The sequence below is a fragment of the Bradysia coprophila genome (genome assembly GCF_014529535.1).
Source record: "Bradysia coprophila strain Holo2 chromosome IV unlocalized genomic scaffold, BU_Bcop_v1 contig_5, whole genome shotgun sequence".
NCBI lineage: Eukaryota > Metazoa > Arthropoda > Insecta > Diptera > Sciaridae > Bradysia > Bradysia coprophila.
Window position 1 is genome coordinate 166236 of NW_023503374.1, and position 17524 is coordinate 183759.

Genomic DNA, 17524 nt, shown 5'->3' on the forward strand with positions numbered 1-17524 from the left:
GAGTTCCAATCGGATCCTTTTCGATTCACTAAGAACTGGTTTTTCATCTTTTCTCTTCTGTCCACATGTATGAGCACTTTCGTCCCGTATATGATAAACTTGGGATTTTTGGGTTTCACAAATCGTGGTTTTTACGTATAAAGTTATAAGGGACGAAAGTGCTCATACGCTAAAAGCCCATACCAACGCACTGTCTAGCATCGAAGCTGACTTTGACGTCACTCAAATAGAGGACTGAAGGGACTGAACTGATCAAAGTTGGCTATTCTTTTTCATACGATGGCTATCAAAAAAAAAAAAAATAGTCAACAGGTGTGTTTTTGGCCTTCTAATTGAGTGATGTCAAAGTCAGCTTCGGTGCTTGACAGTGCTTTGCCCATACCATATATCTTCTTTTACAACTGCTTAACAAGCTGTAAAAGTAATGCCACTTATTGCCATACAGTGTGAAAACATTATTCTAATTTTTGAGATTTCTTGCAATGAAAAGAAAGTATTTCAGCCGCCGCGTTAGCCGACTAAAAAGTTCAGCGGCGGCTAACGGCGTCCGCCTAGTTTTAGCCGACCTAAACTCACGGCGGCGGCGGCGACAGTTTTAGCCGGTTTTAGCCGTTTTTGGCGGCTAAAATTTGGCGGCTCTCCACTCTGTCTCTTGGTGCCAAAATATATAAAGTTTCTATAGCAACTGGAGTTTTTCGGATTGATGAGTTCCCTCCGAGAAAACTCGAAAGTTCAAAAAATGTGGTAAGAAATCACAAATTTTATGACTATTGACTTTTCTCAGAGTACACTAAATGGCTATCGAAACTTTATATATTTTGGCACCAAAAGATGAAGCTACTTTTTCAAAAAATTAGCATTCACACAAGGTTATTATCGAAAATGTATTTACTTCGCGGAGCAGAGTATATCTTAAGATGATGATAAAGCCGTAATTGCTTTTCTCGGGCTGAGTCAAGTTTTTTCTTGAAACCCGACCGAACCCGGCCCGAATCGTTGATTTTGAAACCCGGACCCGATGAATTTTTGAAGCCCGAGCCAGAATCCGGTCGGGTCGGGTTGGGCCGGGTCGAATCGTTGTGTTTCGGGCGGCCCGCACCCCTCTAGACGTTCTACTTTAGTTTACTTAAATAAATGTAAAATCGCAAAATTTTTTTGAAGATTGATATTCTATGTTGCAAAAATAATGTTATTCCTTGAAACTACACAAACTTCAAAGTCTTAATAAAAATTTACTTCAAGCAAAATTCATTTATTTAAATGTCAGAAGAAGAAATTCACCGCAGGCGAAATTTTTAAATTATTGCATTTGTGCGACCTACAGGGAAGTGCAACTCTTTTTCGGTGTGCAACTCTTTTACAACTCTTTTTTTCAGATTGCAACTCTATGCAACTCTTTTCGGTGCGGTCCCCCTCGTTTTAACGTCCCTCCCCCCTTGGACAAGAGTGGTGGTGTTGAAATTGGACAAGGCAAGTATATTATCACGTATGTCAACGAAAGAGAAAGTTTTAAATTGGAAATATAGAAGAATGTAGGCTTTTGTTGCATTATAGTCTGGCTAGACGTTTGTGTTTATGAAATTCTGTTGCCGTTGAATTTTCTCATGTTGTCGATGAGATTTTAAAACGAAAGTTCTACAAAAAAAATACGTCACAAGTGACAGATGCTGAGGAAACCACTCATACGACATATTAACATATTTTCTTGTTAAAATTGTCTTGGTCAAAATTGATTACGTTGAGGTGCAGAATGCGTCACCAAAACTGATATCAAATGTTTTGGAAGTTTAACTTTTACAGTACTAGCGTCACCTCTTCCTCTTTTGAGGTTTTTGTGGGATTTTCTATTCGGTTACTTGCACGTTTTTTATGCGTTTCCTTATATTTATCAATCTTTGTTGACGCGGGTTTAAAGATTTACCACACATCAACGTTGCTATTTTGTACACATAAACAACCCATGTTGTTAGCTTGCTAAAACCTTTTACAAAACTAAAAATAGTAATCCGCTCTTTACTGTATTAAACAGCGCTAAGTACAGAAAATGATTCTCATAAATACTTCTCATACTTCAACAGCATATCAATCGAAATTTCCAACATGTTGTTATATCCTGCAACGCAAAACCAATAAACTGTCTACCTTACCTATATTGAATAAAGGTATTTTTTTACTTTCTTTCCGCCTCCCTATTCAGTTGTATATGCACGATGTAATACTGTCAAACCATCAGCCCTCTGTCATGTCGTTGTAAGCTGTTTTGTTGGTAGTGGCGCGTTGAAACTTAGGACTTTGATTGTATATTTTCACTGTTTCTGGCAAAAAAAAACTACTAAATTGAAGGTACATTGTCACGCTATTCATGCCTATGAACTGAACTTATTTGTTTGATTACGGTAATTTTCGTAATGTTTTCTTTTTCAACATAGTATAAAAGACATTTTACATGCGTATATATTTAGTGGCAGACAAATAATAATAATAACATTGTCCTTGTCATTGTGGAAATATGGTTAAATTGTAAAGATTTTTACAAGCTTAAATACCAAAAAGAAGGTGAAGCAAAAATTAAAGTATTACGTTGCTGTTTTAGCGTGGCGGAAGCTATGATACCCATACAGTTTGAGTTATCTTCAGATTTTTATAATGTTTTTTTTTGCGCATTCTTTTTTGGACGCAATAATGAAAAATATTTCCTAACACTGATAGTTCAAATGTGGGTTTAGGGTACCGGTAGCTTATTATCGATTTATATTTTCATATTGACAGACACTAAATGACAATTCTATTTCAAATATTAAATTTTTACCAGATAAACCAAATTTGTTATATCTCCTGATGCAGACTTGAGATGATAGTGACATTAGGGCTTGTTAGAAATGTCATTTTCACAGACATCAAATGACATCAAATTTGACCATGTTTGTCGCTGCAACTGTACTTGAAGATTAATTTTCGAATGTTAAACCACTGACTTTGAACAGCCATAAAAGTTCACAGGGAAGTCGAAGGATTGCAAGATGGGCCTCTTTTGAAAGCTATTGCAATTACGTTTCGATTGACACTAATTATGACCTGCTTAAAAATCTGACTGACAAATGGGGACGTTTTTCGTATTTTCGAAATATTTTTTGACTTTAGGCCAGTGCCGGCGCCGTGACGTGAAGAGTATCGAACTTCTTTGTACCCTATCTTATACTCCAATCTAGTCCTTACACAAAAAAAAAGAAACACGAAAAACGGTTGAATTTTCCCCGAGTTTCTTCTTAAGCCGTTTTTTCGGATATTTGAAACACTGTGCAGCCTGCAGTATTTCACACAGTGTTGGTATCATAAGAGCTGTTGGATCGTCTGAGAATCCTGATAACTGACGTCCAAGGTTATTTAGTGATCTTAATAGTTTATTGATGACTTAGACACCATAATATAATGGGGGGACTCCTCCCTGTGGGCTCACTTTGGTGACTGTAATCGCTTTCTACGTTTCGCCACATTGTACATAGACGATCCTACTTTTCATTGGACAAGAATGCTGCCTCTATTCAAGACAGTACATTGTGTAAGGCGTTTTGTCAAGACTTTCCTGCTTAATATACATGTTGTTTTAGGTGAACTTTCTATAAACTGAGTGGTGTCGGTTAAGGAAAGCTAACGGGTCTAAAGTTGTTTGCTTTTGAATAATCATTGTCTTTTGGTTTTGGGGTGATAAAATGTAAAGGTCGCGAGTAACAATATCGGATATATCATAGTGTTGAGAAATTTTCTAACTATATTTTTGCAAAAATCTATCAGATACAATTGCGTGACTTGGAACATAACTATGATTACAAATAGAAGCTTCAGAGTGGCTCGGTTGAAAACCCAATACCACATAACATTTCATTAATAATATTATTCCCGATATATAAATGTTTATCAACATAATATCGTCCCGGCTCTCATATATTATAAGGCATACTACTCCTTTTGTTGTACAATATTCCGTATTTTGTATGTAATTAATAGATAACTTAACATGAAGACACTAAATCAATGATACAAATGATGTGTGTATAATGAATCCTATAATATTGAAATGGGATTAATTATTATCAGTAAATGTAAAGACTATTTATGTAGCTAACTTGATTACAGGCAAATATAACATCTTACGTGAAACAAATGTAAACGTACGTTCCACGGATTTCCTCTAATTTTGGCGTATTTCTGCGAGGGCAGACAGTATTTTTAGACCCGTATGACTTGGTCATGGTAAACATTGTGTGTTTTTTGAGGAAACCTTTCATTACATACTTTCTTCTGACTTTTTTTGGGGAAAACCTCTAAAAGACGTGGGAATTGTTCACTATATAAAGTTTGGTGGTGGTACATTGCATATTTTGGTCAAAATATCACTTAAGACGCTTATGCTCAAAACAAACGAGGCATTAAAAACGTGTTTTGGTCCTAGTTTTCATTGACAGATGCAGCAGTTGCGATTTTGAATAGAAAAAGTTCTAACTTCATTTGACAGTTTCGAAAATTTCGTCATGAAAAATAGGACCAAAACACGTTTTCAATGCCTCGTTTGTTTTGAGCATTAGAACATTGGTGGTCATACGTGGACAGTGATACCATTCGATAGCACTGCATATATTTCAATCGTTTGAAGATCACACACTTTGGTCATTCAATTCGCATTGTTGGCACACATTTTTGTGAATAATTTTGATTTTGAATGATTTTGATTATTAATTCTAGCGCAATAGTGAAAAAAGGCTCATGGGTAAGAAATCTATCGTAGCATGAAAGCAATGCTCGTAGAACACTTAGATTTCAGAAGAAAACTTTTGAAATATTTGTATTACTGGTACGCCAGCACATGAGAGAAACCAGCACATGAAAAGTGAACGCATCCTAAGCTCTCTCTTGAGAGAGAGTTGAATTTCTGAAATAAAAAACCGCACATCTCTGGGATCGAACACGGGCCCTCTCACACATCAGCTCATGACAATTCATGTGAGCTAAATCGTTCTTACATGAAGTACGGTAATTGTCGAATAGTATTTATCTGGGCTCATTGATTGTACCAATTACTTTTAATGGTTTTGGATGAGAAGGAAGCCTCGGATCGACGTCTTCTTATAATATTTTGAAAGCTTGTAAATTAAGATTTCAAAATCCAAAATACCTCATGGGTCCAAGACTCCTGGCCCGAGATATAGCTTCTAGAATGTTCATCCCATACAAAGGACTTAGGTCCAGAGCTACCAGAAGTCAGCCTTGGACCCATGTCTTACTATGCTCAATCGATAGCCACTAGTGCTAGGCAAATACTGACAAAAAATTATATGAGTCCAAGCCTCCTAGCCCGAGATATAGCTTCTAGAATTTTTCATCCCATACAAAGGACTTTGTTCCAGAGCTACCAGATGTCAGCCTTGGACTCATGTCTCACTATACTCAATCGGTAGCTACTAGTGCTAGGTAAACACTGACAAAAAATTATATGAGTCCAAGCCTCCTAGCCCGAGATATAGCTTCTAGAACTTTTCATCCCATACAAAGGACTTTGTTCCAGAGCTACCAGATGTCAGCCTTGGACTCATGTCTCCCTATACTCAATCGATAGCTACTAGTACTAGGCAAATACTGCCAAAAAATTGTATGAGTCCAAGCCTCCTGGCCAAAAAAATCTGCGTCGCAAAGTGGCAGATGTTCAGGAACAGACCAGCAAGAAAATTTATCTGCCACATGCGACGCAGATTTTTTTGGTAAAATTTTGGTTGTTTCCAGTCAAAATTTTTTTTTGTAAAAATTATTTGGCAGATGATGAGAAACCTAAGCCAGCTTGTTTGAACTAATTGGGTGTAAAATTTAATTTTTGCGTGACGAAGCTGAAAGCGTCAACTCTAGCGATATCATTCATTTTAGAAATTGTATTTCAAAGACTGCGTCACACTTTTCTCGAAGAGATTTTTGTTGGGATATCAGTCGTTTTAGAAGTGTAGTCAACACTGCTTTTTATAACAGTTTACAGCTTTAATTCAAAAATTTGACGAAATTCGAAAATTTAACGAAATTTGACGAAATTCGAAAATTTGACGAAATTTGAAAATTTGACGAAATTAGAAAATTTGACGAAATTTGAAAATTTGACGAAATTTGAAAATTTGACGAAATTCGAAAATTTGACGAAATTTGACGAAATTAGAAAATTTGACGAAATTTGAAAATTTGACGAAAGTAATTCTCTACCTGCCACCATTCAAGAAATATCTCCAAAACCCCAATTGACCCACCCATTTCCAACTTTCGACATTTTTCACATATGCCCCTCTGTTCTACTCGTAAAACTCTGAGACTTTGCCGAAGAAAGTAACTCTCTATCTGTCACCATTCAAGAAATACCTCTAAAAACATAATTGACCCACCCATTTCCAACTTTCGACATTTTTCACATATGCCCCTCTGTTCTACTCGTAAAACTCTGAGACTTTGCCGAAGAAAGTAATTCTCTATCTCTCATAACCCAAAAAAATATTAGTCCTTTCATCCTACGCTCGAGTAGCTCAAAATTTGGTCACTCTAATCACTCTAGCTCAAACGAATCTGCCCCGATTTTTTTAATTATTTTTTTGTTCGAATCGTGTTACGAATACCTTTCATTTGATGGGTCGTACGCCTCTGTAGGTTTCAATACAGCAAAGCTACAGTCGAAAACGCGTTCCCGACCCTCGAAAACCACACTCAGAAACCACTTCGAGGCCAATAAAACAAAATTCTGGTTTTTCCTGGGGTAGTTTCCTAGTTTCCGAGATCGACCGTCGATAGATAGACAGATAGACAGATAGAAACATACAGAGTAACCCTCAGGCCAATATTTTGATTTTTTGCGCGAGTTTATCTTTGTGCACAAAATGGACACACAATAATAATTGAGCGCAAAACGTATACATTTTGTGTTTAACACGTGCACAAAATGTGCTGATTTGGTAAACAAAACTCGCAAAATTCGTGAATAAAATTTACACATATTGTACTCAAAATTTGCACATTTTGTCTGCAACTGTGCTCATTTTGTGAGCAAAAGTCGCACAATTCGTTAAGACTAGCGAACAATTCAACAAAACCAAGCACCTAACATCCCTAGAGACGACCGTTTCGGCCCGATAGTCTCAATGATCATCACAGTTCTTCTCTATAATTCTAAAGCGAATTATAGAGTGGAACAAACTTTTTAGGGGCCATCGTTAGGGACGTTAAAAAGTGCAGATCATTAAGACCGTATGCGTTCTACGGTTATTCGGTGGAAAACTCAAAAAAAAGAAAAAAGAACGTACCTTTTTGCCCCAAAGTATCACACAATGAAAACTCAAATTCAGATAAACGAAACAAAACAGTCAAAGCGCACTTGGTTGAAATCGAAACAAAACAGAGTCAGTGGGCATTCGACTGAGATCGAGCAATTTAGAGCAGAAAGGGGGATGATGGCACTGTATAAATCGCCTCGGAATTATATAGAAGAACGACGATGATTATTGAGACTAGCGGGCCGAAACGGTCGTCTTTAGGGATGTTAGGTGATAGGTTTGGTAAGAAGAAATGATGATATTTTAAAACAGAAACGTCTGTCGTCTTATCACAATTATTATGCACAATCAACAAACGATTTCGTCGAGGGAAAGTAAGTCCGTAACAACAACCAAACAAAATACGCATAAATTGTGCATAAGTATGCGTAAAATGTCCATAAAATATGCACAATTTGCGCATATTTGTGCACACAATCTTAACAAAATACGTGTAATTGTTGCGTACCAATCTGTGCAATTGGCCTGAGGGTAAGTTGAAAGATTTTGATTGTTTGGAAAACGTTAATTTGGTGCATTTTCTATCAAAATGACCAACTTCAAAACGATGTATCTCCGGCAATTTTAAAGTTACATAGTCGAGTGGTAGCTCGTTTTGCTCGTATTTGAAGCGCGAATAAGATAGAATAGGATTGTGGTGATACAGGCCAAAGGAAAGAAACTTAAATTCTCGCCTATATATAGTTGCCGCGTCTCAAAAAAATTTCTTCGTTCTTTTTTTGGAAGTTAGACTGCGTCAAGTCCTCCGCTAACGCTCCGGACATGATCTTCGGTTTCTTCCGTTGGGCTCTGTCTTGCTGAAGAAAACAAATTCTCATAAAATTCTGTTGCAATGTTTAATATCGCATTTTGATCCGTTTGGATCGTTCCTGTTTTGTCTCGTAATTTGAAGATTTCTTTTTTGGCGTTTGTCATTTTTCTCCGTAGGACTTTCATATTGCAGTTAGCTTCAATTATGTTTTGAGCCAATTGGACATTATATTTTCTTTCATCTGATCTCCTTGCTGTGTTGATACTTTTAGACAGGTTCCGGTATTCCACCGAATCTCGTCCTCCGTTTTTTACCAACTCTGCTCTGCTTGCGATCAGGTCTAATGTTTCTCTGCTGAGTTTTGATTCTTTCCCTTGGACGGATTTGCATTTGGATTTCATGAAACCCATTATTGTATCGACGATTTTGGTATTCAATTCGTCCAATGTTTCACATTGATTGTTGACGTTATCTAATTCGGCAGTCATTTTCGTAGCAAATTCTTCATTTTGTGTGTAAAGCCGTTGTACGTCAATCCTTTCACTTTTCTGAACTAGTTGTGATCTTTGAAATCTGGTATTTAACGTGACTCTTGCACGAACCATTCGGTGATCACTACCTGTTGAAAAATTGTTTAGGACCGTAACGTTCTTAACGGTTGACTTACAGCCAGTTATGATGTAATCGATCTCATTTTTCGTTACACCATCTGCACTAGCCCAAGTCCATTTCCGTTGAGGCTTTCCTGCAAAAAATGAATTCATTGCGTACAAATTGTGTTGCTGTAAGAAGTTGAGTAAAGTATTTCCACGCTCATTTCTTTGGTCGTTGCTAAAACTACCAACAGAAACTTCGGAGTCTTCTTCTCGTTTTCCCAGCTTCGCATTGAAATCACCGATTACATATTGGTAATGTGAAGGGTTTTCGTCCAGAGCTTTCTCGACATCTTCATAGAATCTTTCTACTTCTTCGTCATCATGGGTGGACGTGGGTGCGTAAACCTGAATTAATTTGACACTGTATCTGTTATTTATCTTCAGGCTTACGTATATCACTCGATCGGATATGCTTTTCGTGTGAATTATGCGATCCGACCACCGCTTGTTTATGAACAATCCGACACCATGCATCAGCATCTGACTGTCACTTCCTCGGTAGAAGAATGTATGCCCTGATTGTAATTTCAGGCATTCCTCTCCAGGTTTTCTCACTTCGCTCACTCCCACAACATCCCATTTTATCTTTTCTAGCTCTTCTTCCATTTCTTGCATTTTTTGTCTTGACGACTGTCTTTGAACTAAAAGATTGTTTAATTTACTTTAGATGTCTAAAATATTCGTTTTAAGCCTCATAACTTATTATTTTCTTTCGGAATAATTGTCCTCCTTGTTTTCATGAGTTTTTTTTTATAATGCGTTTATTTACAATTCGTACAATCGATGATCATGAGAAGTTTATCATGTAGCCGTATAATAAAAATTGCATTGATTTTGAAATTTTGAGGAATCATTCCTGTAATTGCTACGACGTTTCCACATTGAATTGCCAAACTTATCTTTTGAATGAAAAAAGATTTTGCGTGAACATTTCCAGATTTAGGGCCTATTTTGTTAACAAATGATTTTGCTGGTTCACTAAAAGTGCCGAAAGTTTCTAAAGCAAATGGCAAAAAATGGTAATTCTTCACTATTTCCTCATGTAAATGTTCCTTTTTTGAATAAGCAAAGTTAGCTGCTGCAGCAGCGTTTTTCTATTACATTGACATATCTATGTAACTGGGATTGGGAGCAATGGAGGCGTCATACCCAACTCTTTCCATTCATCCAAGGCGTGATTGTCATTCTATCCGGTCGTTTATTGTCTTTACGGATCAATCCAGTGCCTATTATTTGTGAAATTTTGCAAAATTCGCGAAATTTCTGAAACTTTATGAAATTTTTGCAAAATAATAGGCCGTGTATCAAATCTGGCGGTTCTAAAATAGAAGGAAAACACACTGTTACTCAAAATTAGATAGTTTAAGAAGATGTGTCGGAAAAACGTTCCCTTCTTTTTGATGCAAGACAACCCGTGTGTGTCAAATGAATCCACAGGGTATCGACATATACAAGTGTACGGTTGGCATATGTGGGCTCCAAGTCGTATACCGGCAATAATTCTTAATGAGTTCAAATCCAATAATGTTCCCAAATGTGGCGATGGAAGCACTTGGAACCAACCACCTGATTCCTTTTGTGTTACTGCTATAATTCTCTTTTGACTTTTGTCTTAGAATCAGTATTTGAAGTAGATTCAAAAGTCTCATGAATGATTGGCAGATCCCATATTTTTTCCAAATTTCCGTTTACTGGGACATCGGCGATTGGATGTAAAGATTTCCAAAGATTGAATGCGCCATCGAAATCGTTGTAATTGATTATAATCGATTCAGGAAGTATTTCGTTAATCGAACCTAATGAGCTATTGAATGATGAAATGAATGCTGGTATAATTCGATAACAATCGAATGCCAAGTCCTCCATATTTGATTGGCAGAAAACATTGCAATACTGTTTCCATTTAACTCGATGTTCAAAATTTCATCCAGTGACAACATCGAATCAGATAAGTGAATTTCGGTGTCCATAAACAGTTGCAAAAGAAAAATCGCAACGTGAGGCTTTAAATCATTCAATCTTAATCTTTCATCAAGCAATATCAGTTCGCTGTCTGACAATATCTTTACTCCAAGTAATACGCTGCTAACTTGATTTGAAATTTCAGTTTTTCTTTGTTCTGATGGGTTTGGTAGGAAGTAGACTTCACATTTTGAAGAGTTTAACTCAAGTCCCAGGCGACTAAAATTCTGTTTGATGCGTGTTAAATCTTCGACTACGTTTTCTCCACGACCGGCCAAAGTGCCCTCATCCAAATACCATACGTTCAGTTCAGATACAAGTTCTTGGATGCATTCGTTAATTACCAGACAGAAAAATGGAGGACCCACAGGGTCACCCTGTTGACAACCGTTTGCAGAATCTATTTTCTAATCTCCGAAAAATAAATTCGAGTGATTTGCGTAGCATTGGTAGATAAATCCTTGGAAAATTTTCTTTAATTTTTTGCAATATCACCTTTCGCAGCACAGTGTTGAAAGCATTTTGGACATCGATTTTGATAATCAGTTCAGAAATTTTTGTTGGGTGTACAGCAGCTTCACAACCACCTTTGAATGAAAAACCTATCTGCTTCGGTCGTAGAATGCTGGAAAAATTATCTGCGATGTTCTTACAAGCCAATTTTGAAACGAGACGCCGATACCACTGTCTTTCTTTGATAATTTTTTATTTATTTATTTACTTAAAAGCCAACGGCTGTTGCTAACTGGCTTTGTCAATACAATGGCACAATTGACTAGCGCGTCAATATAAACATTGACAACGAATCCGAAAGTGAGATGAGTACCCAGTCGACCCTTCGTTGTGTGAGCCATTTCGAGCAGCGAAAAACAATCGTCACAGGTTGAAACAATGAACCAACCATGACAGCGATACGATGTACGATACAAAAATGGTTCCAATGTGTCGTTTTGATCGGACATGAAAGAAGAGAGAAACAAGTTATCGATTATACAACTAGAAACAGTACATCAAAATTAACGAACACGCAGATCATCCAGCTGACACCAAAAAACCGTGCTTTTTCATCTCTTCATCAGTCAATCTCGTCGATCGTAAAACGGTCATCACTACCTGTGGTGCCTCTGAACACCAGACCCGATTGGATTCTAAAGATTATAGAGCTCGACGTGCCAAATGAATGAAACCAAATTCGATCTTTGCTTGATTACAATTCAGTTTAATGACTGTACGGCTTAAAATTACCTAAAATACAACAATCAGTCTCAATTTACAATCTTGTAAAATTCAACTCAGAAACAAATTCTTACTTTGGTAATCCGTTCCCGGGTCTTAGATCCGACAATTGTACTACGAATTATCCGTCTAACCTAAATGCGCGAGACTAAACACGAAACCGTTAGGGCGTTTTAATTAGAAGTCAAAACACTTGATTGAGCTACCTTGATACAATGTTGTACCCTGTTTACAGGATCCGCCTCTTTTGCGCACAATTACTCGGTCAGGTGACAATCTAATTACAAACCAAAACAATTCCGTTAGAACAAAAGACTTTGAAAAGATGGTTAAACGGATTTTCAGCAGAACAAATACTCACGACGTTCGGTTATTATCTTCGGACAAAAATATCGTTGCACGATTAGATCGGACACTTTACGTTTTACGACTAAGTTTTACACTAGATTAATCAAGATGACTGAGAACTATTCTAATTTACTTTGATGATTTTCTGAATGCTTCACGCTTTATGATACTTTCAATGAATGAGAACAAGATATGCAGCTGTCATGTAGATGATTAACTAATTGTTTGCGTAATCCGGTAGAGCGTGCAATTCGCGGGTGGAATTCTTATCGACTATTTGATTTGAAGCGCCAACACTACCATCATACCAGAAAGGTTCGGACATTGTGAAACAATTGAAAGTAGCTAATGATTCTGCTGAAAGATCAGTAAAGCTGATGTCTGATTTGATTGGCATCATCAAAAAAGATGACTTAGAATACCAAGATATGGTGGTAGTTGTTGATGACTATCAAAAAGAACATCCAACGTATTTGAAGAAAGATTTAACGAAAAATTAATTATATTTTGAAAAAAGACAATAAAAAATGTTTAGTGCTAAATTCGACGTTCTGGGTTTTCTTTTACTATCTCACACTTTTGACTATGAAAGCATGAAGTACGAACTATGAAAGTTCATTGACTCGCATTTAACACTGGAAAAATAATCATGTTCATATAAGCTACGAATCGCATAAGTTCTTCTTCTTCTTCTTCTTCACCGCCAAACACCGCCAAAGACTGTCCCAAGCCAGTTTGAAAAAGAGTGGAGGGAATGAAGTTTAACGAGGACGTAGCAGTAAATAAGATAGGATTAGATAGATCAATCTTAAGGTTGAATGAATCGTGAGCTGGAAGCCGAAAGAATTGGGGTTAAGGGACCAACGTTGAGGTGGAACAACACGATCAGGAAGCCAAAGGATAGAACGATCCCAGAATTCTTATTAGCTACTAGGTTAAGCTTTTAAATGACGAATAACCTTTTGCTCAGATAGGTTCAAAAGAATGGGCAAAGCTTTATGGAAAAGAATGTTCAAAAAGAGTAACACTACCCCGTCGGGCACTGTGCACTTTGATAGGCACGGTGGTCCCGGAACGTGCAGAAATGTGCGGGTCAGAGCTCGAGGATTACCGGGGGCGAGCAAAGTAAAGCTTTCATACTCACCAACCCGCAGTAGCAAGCGTGGTGTTTTAATGCTAAAAACCTTCAAACGAAGCCACAACGAATTATACATTGCCACATATAATGCCAGAACATTGTCGTCAAGACAAAAAATGCAAGAAATGGAAGAAGAGCTAGAAAAGATAAAATGGGATGTTGTGGGAGTGAGCGAAGTGAGAAAACCTGGAGAGGAATGCCTGAAATTACAATCAGGGCATACATTCTTCTACCGAGGAAGTGACAGTCAGATGCTGATGCACGGTGTCGGATTGTTCATAAACAAGCGGTGGTCGGATCGCATAATTCACACGAAAAGCATATCCGATCGAGTGATATACGTAAGCCTGAAGATAAATAACAGATACAGTGTCAAATTAATTCAGGTTTACGCACCCACGTCCACTCATGATGACGAAGAAGTAGAAAGATTCTATGAAGATGTCGAGAAAGCTCTGGACGAAAACCCTTCACATTACCAATATCTAATTGGTGATTTCAATGCGAAGCTGGGAAAACGAGAAGAAGACTCCGAAGTTTCTGTTGGTAGTTTTAGCAACGACCAAAGAAATGAGCGTGGAAATACTTTACTCAACTTCTTACAGCAACACAATTTGTACGCAATGAATTCATTTTTTGCCGGAAAGCCTCAAAGGAAATCGCATAAGTTACTTGATGAAAATTAACCATCGCTGTGCATGCGAGTTCGCCAATTGAGACTCACTCTTTCGACTATCACATCTGAGCCACGTGACCGATTTTCAAAATCGATTTTTTTTTTCCCTGAAAGTGTGTTTCAATACGCATCTTTTGACGCCTATATCACTGATGTTGATGAGGTGCGTAACACTTAAAAACGAGATTACCCTTTCACGCTGACACTTATTGCAAGAGTTTCTCGAGCTCGTTCTCTCACACCACTTGACCAAATTCGCTCATATTTAAAACGAGACTCTTATTTTGCATTTCCTTTGACAACAAATAAGTTACCACGTTTATAAGTGATGTTTTGGTTGAGTTTAGTGTCGAAAACTGTCTAAAAACCAACCAAACTCAGAATTTTCCTTCAAACGAACTTCCCCAGATCAAAAACGCTTAAAAAAATTATAAAAAAACGTTAGGGTCCCTTTTTTTGAACCATTTTAACTCTCTGATAGCATGCCGATACAATCTAAAATAATTTTTCAAATTTGAACAGGCCTACTGGTATATGAAAAATGTAATAATTTAGTCATCACAACAATAACACACGCAAAAATTAACAAATAACTAACAAATCATTCAGCAACAAAATGTATCAACTTCGTATGTTAATTTCAATAAGAGCACTGGCGCACGCTTCATTTCAATTTTGATCGCAGTACACTAATTGACTAGAGTTGACTTTTACATTATGTATTCGACTTTCGCATTATGTATATTGACTTTCGCTTTATATATTGTTTCTTTGTCCCCGCTCAAAAACATAACTTGTTTTTACTTTCGCCCCGAATTTCGAGGGCGAAAGTATCAATTTTCGATGTTGGTATCAAAAAAAACTAGTTTATAAAAATTAGCTCTTACCCTTACATAAAAAAATAATCAATAAAATGTTTGGTATTTCATCGACAGCACGTAATTTATATTAATTATTACACAATTTCTTCTCCTGAATTTCTTTTTGATCAAAGAAATAATATATTGGACCTATTGTGGTTATCCTTTTCCTCATGTGATGTTAGTTGTTGTTTGATTTCAATGTACTATCATTAATTTTGAGCAATGATTTTTGCTGCTAAACATAATTTGATTAATGTACTTAATACAAAAACTGATATGTCTGTATATATATTGCTTGGTATAAGAAATTCTATTCAGTCCATATTGATGGAAATGCTTCAACATGGAATTTTGTTTGTTATACAGAGCAAGATTTCAACGTATTTTACGTAATCATTATGTGTAGCATCAGACGTGAGAGCCGTGGAAACAATTTTGACAACGGCTAGCCAAAAAAGTCGTTTTGAAACTACTCAAAATGACAAGGAAATGACAATGAAACCGTCAATGTGAATGGAAAATGTACTCTACACGAATATGAGTCTACACGAATCAAGAGAAAACAAATGACACACGGTTGTACGGGAAGCCATGATACGGCTGTAGGTATGTGTGAAGGCATCACAGTGAAGCAATCGAGGAAGTTATGGTCCTTACAATCGAGAAAGTTATGGAAAACAAACTGCGATACGTTTGATGGGAAGCTGTGACAAGGTTGCGGGAACGAGTAAAGCGATCGAGGAAGTTACGGTACGTGGAAATGGAATCGGAATCGGAGAAAAATTGAACTTCGCATCATCATCACGATAAACCATCCTCACATAGGCCAATAAAAAATCAGATACGACTAATTCGTTTCAATTGTGCCAGGTGGCAGTAGCGAGAGTTTTGGTAACAGACCAGTGGTACAACGATTGACGCGCCGGTTCAAATACCGCCCGAATACGACATATAGGATAATTGGATTGTTTACATACAAAGATTGGGTCAGTTTTTCATCTTTTTGAGAAACATAGACATGGAAAAGTACGATTGGAATTTAAAAATAATCGGTGCCAGTTTCTCGCAAGGTGCGAGCGGTACCGATAGCTTTCTAAGCGGAATACAAAAAGGGAACTGACAAGATTGAGAGAGGAGCCTTGAAGAGAGAATATTGTCAGCGCCGAAGCCAAATGGTGGTATATAAAAATTTACCAAAAAAAAATCTGTGTCGCAAAGTGGCAGATGTTTAGGAACAGATCTACAAGAAAATTTATCTGCCACATGCGATGCAGATTTTTTTTGGTAGATTTTTTCTTGGTAATTTTTTTTTTGATAAAAATTATTTGGCTAAATAGCCAACTTGTTTGAACTAATTGGATGCACGATTTAATTTTTGCGTAACGAAACTGAAAGCGTCAACTCTAGCGATATCATTCATTTTAGAAATTGTACTACAAAGACTGCGTCACACTTTTCTCTTAGAGATTTTGTTGGGATAACTAATAACTAAAGTTTTGTTTACGATTACTTCGTATCGTGCGAATCATATTACAATAAGTACATTTAATCAAAATGTAAAAGAGATAATGATAGATTTATATATAGCTGTTTCTAAAAATACAAACGCAATTACAGGATCTCCAACGAAAATATTTTTAATTAAAACACTTAAGGTAGATTAAGGAAACGTTCATTCACTCACCGTACATTTATTGTGAACCATCAGAGCAAAAGTGCAACGTTTTATTATAAAAGTAAAACCAGAGAAATAAGAAAAGGCAAAAAAGAACGGACTTTAAAAACGTACAAGAAAAAGCTATTTTCGCATAGACTTCATTTATCATACAATCGTAAAAAATGAGGTAAATGAATAATGTCGAACAAACATCAAAGAGAGCATTTACATATAATTTCAGATGGATTTGAATGCTTAAAGCATTTTTAAATGAACTTTTTTTTTCCTAAGTTTTGTTGTTAATCAAGTTTGTCAAGTTTACTGCATTTGAATATAAAATAGTTGTTTTTTTCTGTCTACAATTATTATTACGTATGGTGCATTATTTTTTTTAAAAGACAAACTTCAAAAAAAAATTAAAACAGGGGAGATAGTGGTCCTTCCAGCTCCTCATGACGACACAGAATATTCACACTTGCACATTACAACCCATGTTCAGCAACTTTTTTCCCAAGATTGCAGGTTCTTGTGGATATACTTGCACCAACCAGTGCATACTCTCCACCTGTAGTACGTCTTCCTATGACCGACATAAGTACAGTATAACAATGATTTACAATAATTATTTCTTAAGTTATTGGCGAAACACTCTTTACGGGACCCTCTGACAAGCCTTCACTTTTGAACGCCTCGCATCGAAAATAAGCAAAATTAATCGCAAAAATTAAAGATGCGTCTTCTCTAAAATTGAAAGACGAATCCAACGACGTATCACTCATTTCAAAGTTAATGAAATCACCTGAAGTTTTTACAATATCACAAAAAGCCAAAAAATACACTAAAATGTCACTTTGCAATCTGTTGACAAAAAAACAATGAAAATAG

At 36.7% G+C, this 17524-nt stretch overlaps 1 long non-coding RNA gene across 1 annotated transcript; it reads right to left on the minus strand.

The window, feature by feature from the left end:
• Positions 1-11431: 11431 nt before the first annotated feature.
• Positions 11432-12295, minus strand: LOC119071699. Its single transcript, XR_005086711.1, has 3 exons — positions 12164-12295; positions 12032-12105; positions 11432-11966 (listed from the first exon to the last, which is right to left on the minus strand). It is a non-coding gene; the product is annotated as an uncharacterized LOC119071699 (long non-coding RNA).
• Between the last annotated feature and the right edge of the window lie 5229 nt (positions 12296-17524).